The sequence below is a fragment of the Haemaphysalis longicornis genome, unplaced genomic scaffold, assembly GCF_048455015.1.
Source record: "Haemaphysalis longicornis isolate Haplotype H1 unplaced genomic scaffold, Haemaphysalis longicornis Haplotype H1 scaffold_1, whole genome shotgun sequence".
NCBI classification, from domain to species: Eukaryota; Metazoa; Arthropoda; class Arachnida; order Ixodida; family Ixodidae; genus Haemaphysalis; species Haemaphysalis longicornis.
The window spans coordinates 196,683,933-196,690,084 of record NW_027526203.1 but is presented as its reverse complement, the minus strand read 5'-3'; the positions used below and the strand labels follow the sequence as shown (position 1 = coordinate 196,690,084).

Sequence of the window (6,152 nt, the reverse complement as noted above, 5' to 3'; positions counted from 1 at the left end):
CAGCGACGGCGCCATCGCCGCACTCGTGTCAAGGCGGACGGAGCTGTGTCTTGTTGCTGACAAGGATGGCGTGCTTGTGAATTCATCGGGCAACGATGCGACAGTCTCCTAAGGGGCGGTAACAACGGCCAGTGATTGTAAATGAGGACGCGAACTTTGTGTACTTCAAAGGCGGCTGCATGCATTGCCAGAAAGTTGGGGATTGACATTCGTTTCGTTCGATCGAATTATCATGAACTGTTACCGGAGTGCCTAGACGATGAAGACCTACTTGTTTTGCTGTAACGGAAGGGCGGAACAAAACAGGCACTCGCATTATGGCTCAAACGAAGATTAGAAGCAGCTTGTATGTAGCTGTTTAGTGGAAGCGGTGGCGGTACGTTGTTCCGCATGTGTGACGGATTTAAGTTGTGCGTACATATAATCATTGGCCTTCAATAAATACCACTTTCAAATGTAGCTGTGTCTCATTACAGTGCTGTATTGTTACTTGTGAACGTTTTTATGAGTTGATTTCTTAGATTAAGAGATGGCGCCTGGGTAGAACCGCCCCGTTTGTCCTCGATCAACGCTCCGTGCCGGTACGCACCGTCGTGGGGCACTGTGCACCGCGCCGGTTTTGGGGGCAACACCGGTGCGTGTTTATCGAGGACGCTATAAGAAAGCATTTCTACAACATATAAATACTTTTGGAGTTACGTTTACCTAACGTTGCAGAAGCACCCTACAAAAACATTTTAAGAACAACTAAAAAACGTTACAGTAACGTTTCGTCAAACATTATTGGAACTGTGAGGAAGCATTTCGACAACATAGTAATTATGTTGGATTTACATTTACTTAACGTTGCAGAAAACACGCTTGAAACAATCTTTTAACGTTGCAAAACCTTTTCAGAATGTGGACCAGGAACGTTACAGTGACGTTTTGCCAAACGTGTGGAATGTGTATCGTGGAGCATTGTTTCTGTTATCCACGTTTGCCGGTTACGATATATTTTAAAGCATTTTCAAAATAACAAGGAAAAGTGAAATTTCAAATAAAATTTTATTTTATTTTTGCATGGTTACATTTTTTTTTATTTACATTCCATTGCTGCTGCTGTGCAGGAGAGGAGGCTCCATCCAGAGGCTGGCTGCGTCTGTGTGGAAAAAGCAAACAATTCCTACTTCAGTACGCTGCGGCAGTAGGCGGTTTTTGCGCGAAAAAGTAGTCGCCGCCTAAGGATTTGTTTAGTTAACGAGCGCACACACGCACATGCACACACGCACGCACTAAAAGGAGAGTAACTGAACAAGCAGCTACGCAGCAACTCGTGCTAACCATATGACCAGAAGAAAGCAAGCGAACAAAATTTTGGGTCACCTGACTCCCAACTTGAATCTCCCGAGTCAGTAACCTATACAGGTTAGTGATTATTCGTCAAAGTCGCTCGCTAGCGGAGTGTTGCGTCTTCTGCATGGTTCATGTATTTTTATTAGGCAGAGATTAGGATGAAAATCATTTAAATATAAATGCACTATTAAATTTTGAGAATATTAGTTTATTGCTGACCTTGTGGGTTCCTGTAAGCCCAATATTCGCAAAGTGGATCCAGTCACCAATGATGTGGCCCGCTATCGACTGTGACCTGCGTCACACCAGCAGCAGCTGGAAAGCATAGGGCGCGATTAGTTATGGGCTTCATAGCAGTTCATAAATTGAACTACTAAAACAAATCAAAATACGCTCTCAGAAATTTTCTACACTCACCAAATACTATTCGGGAACGGATACTAACCTCTCGGACCTTTTTCTTCTTTTCTTCCTGTCCAACTGTATATAGATGACCGCTACCTCAATCGAAACAACCCATCTGAAAATTCGCTTGGTTGTAGAAGCGACGTTTGCTCCTCCAGTCCGGCAGATCTTTCACCTAAAAAAGAACACAAAGTGCTACAGAGGTATTACAGATGGTTCACACAAAAGAAACACCCATTAAACACGAATGTGTATAATGGTCCAAGTTTACTTACGTAATAAAGGGAACCAAAGTGGGAACTCATAAACGAACAACTTCGATCCTAGTCTTTCTCAGCACTGAAAAGAGTTGTGTGGCATGTTTAATACATGCTTGGAACAGGCTAGGGGAAGAAAGGAGGAAGAATTTGAGCATTTTACAACAACCCGAGCATTCTTCTTTTTTTTTTTTTTTTTTTTGCACGAATGCAGGAAGGTTCTGTTTTTCAGTCAAAGCCATGCGTATCATTGCAGCCACTAAATTTGTTAGCGTTCACTTTAACCATGGTTTTGTTTTTTCACGCTCGGAGTTGTTACCTCGTCATATGAAACGCAACCTGTTATTCATCACTGCTGAGCATTTACAGGATTTTTCAAAAGTTGGGAAGAGCGCCTGGAACCACGGCTGTAAAAGCCTTTGATTCAAGCTGTTCGAAACCGCACCACCGATGAACAGTACTAGAACTAGCCTTTTTGCTCGAAGCATGTCAATTTTATTTCGGCGAACGACGGCTGTGCATGATCAATGCGGCCCCAATGAAAGCGTGTTGGTTCCAAACTTCTGATAAAGTACGCGCAGTAGGCAAAATTCTGTATCCAGAGTGACGTCTTTTGGGCGGAACGGTTCCCTTTAGAGGGAGTGGGTGATCGCTAGCATGACCAAGTACCTCCCACACCTCTTAACCCCAATTCCCCCCTTCGGATCTTTATCGGCTTAGTTGAAAGTGGCACCTGCCCTGGTCATTCCAGCTCCTGTTGTGCTGTGCGTTATCGATAGAATTCGCTTTTCCATTTTGATTCGCTAAACCCGCCAGCCATTTACACAATATTTACTTACCAGTTTCTATGGTCTCGGGATTGGCACTCATCGTCGATGAACTCCGCGGCTTTCCCGGTTTTAGGGTATCTTGAAAACCATAGCCTGCAATGAAAGTGACTTCGACTCTTTACCAGCTGCTATTTACCAGCCTTTTGGGGTGCATTTCTCACAACTCAAGAACGCGCTATGCTGCTTTAATGCATTTCAAAAATGTAAGTCGCAAACGAACGCATGTACTCGAACAGCGCACTTTTTCCCACCCTCTGTGACACCTTCAGCCCTCAAAGTGCCCCTTTCTAACAAAGTTGGCTATATAGTCACGCAGGTTGTCTGGTTGCTTACTCGCCAGCGAAGAAAGCTACGACAAAAGGCTCAGGTTTGCAGCTTTTAACAATATATCCCAGAAGTCTGACGAACTTTTTGCGATAGGTACACCGTCATACCGTCTAAGTTAACCAGCGGCAAAATAGGCTACCAAGGGGTGCATTCTGACCTGTTCGTTTGCATTTGTATCGACTACATTCCGAAGTAGCTGCACTGGCTGCACCCCCCCCCCCTTTTTTTTTTTTACGTTAAGGAACCCCGGCGTTCCCAACATAATTATCGCATCGCCAGGCAATTAGGGGCAAATGTAATGCTTTTTTTTTTCAAAATTTCGCACAGCGAACTAACGTGACACGCACGTTATTTTGTTTCGCGTGCCCAAGCCGCTACTTCACTTGCCCGGCTGAAGTGAAGATCATTCAAGTGTGGGCGAGGTTAGTTATCCGAATTCACTTTGCTTTGCACAAAGCGCGCAAAAATCGTTTCCATGCAACGTACCACATCGATTCTTCCATCAATACTGCCTACTATATAGTTCAAAGGCCCGTTCACACTTGCGACGATGAGACGCGATTTCGGAAACTTTTGCCGCCCGGCGATCCGTTTTGTCGTTCGGTCTCGGCCAATTTGTCGCCGCGACAGAAATCGCGTTGTTCGTCGCAAGTGTGCACGGGCCTATAAGCAAGAAAATACTCACGAGTTGCTCCTGCACACCTTCCTTGTATGTCGCTTACATTGCCCAAACGCCGCCTCTGGCGCTTCGTTTTGAATATCCAGCGATAAACGGGTCTCGGTTGGACAGACCACGGAGAAAGATATAACACCATCGAACAGGCTACGACTGAACAAGCATGCGCTTGCGCATATACCTACGTCTACAACTGCAGTGTTCCAGGTAAACGATCCGGTTTAACGACTGGAGCTGGGTGCGCACGGGGTCGGCAGTGGCGAGAAAAGACCCCTTGAGCCCTTGCCCTTTTTTCTTTCCCTCTCATATGGGGCGAGAAGGCAGTGGATCTCCAAGCAACTTTCCGCAGCCGCTGTCTGCGGCTGAAACCTGTCTGAATTACACAAAAACCGTGGGGGGATGCTACACAAAGGAACGTCGCACAATGCGACGGGAAACTTCTCCACCCGCCCTTGGGGACAGCGCCGCGAAGTTCGCCTTTTACATCGCAAAGTGACGACAGCCTTACCTGCTCGTCTCAACGAACAGAATGAAGAGGACTCGCGAACAAGATTGACTTTGAACGAGACTGATCGTGATGCCCGGATCAAGGAACGCTTCATAACCAAACATGAAATACGAGTGGTGTAGGGAGAAAATTTGTAAAACCAGTGGCATTTTTTTTGTAAACTAGAACTTAAACGTTTTGATTCACTAGTCAGAAATATCATGCTTCGATGAAAAAAGAATTGTGGGCAACTTAACCAGTCCGGCTGGTGCGTACGGAATAACTGTGTGGTCATGCATAACTACAAAAAAGGGGTTTTTTTTTTTCGTACATGTATGCTTTAAACAAGCGAGTTACCCCTGCAGCCTTGAGCACTATTAGCGAACACGATTACGTAATTTCTCGCCTGATCGCCGATAAAGCATGCCTTCGCCAGGAATGCCTTCGCACATGGAGTCCATCTCCCCCCCCCCCCCCCCCCCCCTTCTTCCTCCCCCGTTAAACGGCTCCGAAAATTACATAGTCTCACGACTAGAAATAATAGGATATCATTTCACAGTAAATCACGGAATATTACGCAAATTACGGGATATTACGGCTAGAAACTGCTCTTTCTAATGTTTTCTAAAATGTTTTCTGAGTGAATCTAGAGCAATCTCTCCCCTGCCCAAAGAACCACAACTAAATAGGAAATAAGCCGCAACGAGTAAAATAAATCTGCTTTATAATAGGTGTTGCTTGAAGTGTGTTAAAGAAAAACCTAACAATGGACACAAATCGTAAGATAAACTTTTGAAACGCGGCATTAATATAATAAAAAAATTCAGTAAGTGCAGTAAATAGTCATTCACGACATATGATTTACCAAAATCAAAATACAACAATACGTTCAAAGCAAATAAGGCATACAAGAACCAGACCGAAGTAGGTGGCTAGTACCAACAAATATATTTTACATGACCTGCTCGAGACGCGCACCGCTGGCGTTGTCTTATTACCGCTGTTTCCAGAAAACTGCACGTGCACTGCTTGCGTACTCAAACGCTTCGTCGTCGTTTTCTACCGTCGTTGTCTTCTCCCATCGTGGCACGTTAGGAGCACACTACGAGTAACCATATCTGTTCTTCAAAATGTTTTCGCATCGAAATGCCTTTGAACCGAGAAGTCCGTGCATCGGAAAGCCCGTGCGCCGAAACGTGCTTCACCGAAATGTCCCAGACCCCGTCATAACAGTAACAGGGAGACACTGAGATCGGATGATTCGTTTCAAATTAGCTCGATGGCATAGGCGCCAACAAAGTGGGCGCTGAAAGGCTCGATCCCCCCCCCCTTACCCCTCTTCCCTCACTCTACCCATTTTTCGAGGGCGTCGTGTCCTTACGCCGCACACGATGATGGGAAAAATATGGGTACGCAGCTTTTCAACAACAAACGCAACTCAAGGTTTTAAACGAAGTTCGCGTAATTGGAGGCTAAACATTGCGCTTCGGCTGATTATAAGGACTCGAATACTTCCTAATCGTCTTGCCCTTGCCTGTGCGAAGAATTGGGGCTTTGAGTTAGCACAATGTCTGCAAGGCACAAAATGGGAAAAAAAGGAGTCATTTCAATTACATTTGAACCAGGATGTAACTAACTTCCATGTGACGAATTCCTGGATTTAACAAAGTTTTTCAAATCCCCATTGCCAGCCTCATTTAAAACGATGCGTTTTCGACCTGACCTCTATATAACGAAGGCATGGCAACAGTTACACCTTCATGTAACGAATTCGCTACGCTGATGAGCCATCGTTTTTTGCACTTTTTCTGAAAAATTGGCTGGAGATATGCACT

At 45.0% G+C, this 6,152-nt stretch overlaps 1 long non-coding RNA gene across 2 annotated transcripts; it reads right to left on the bottom strand.

Annotated features, from left to right (window-relative positions):
* Positions 1–663: 663 nt before the first annotated feature.
* LOC144140858 (uncharacterized) lies at positions 664–4,409 on the bottom strand. Of its 2 annotated transcripts, none has more exons than XR_013316371.1 (4): positions 4,016–4,409; positions 2,837–2,920; positions 1,781–2,079; positions 664–1,650 (listed from the first exon to the last, which is right to left on the bottom strand). It is a non-coding gene; the product is annotated as an uncharacterized LOC144140858 (long non-coding RNA). The 2 variants fall into 2 exon arrangements; XR_013316368.1 differs by having other exon boundaries at positions 3,840–4,408.
* Between the last annotated feature and the right edge of the window lie 1,743 nt (positions 4,410–6,152).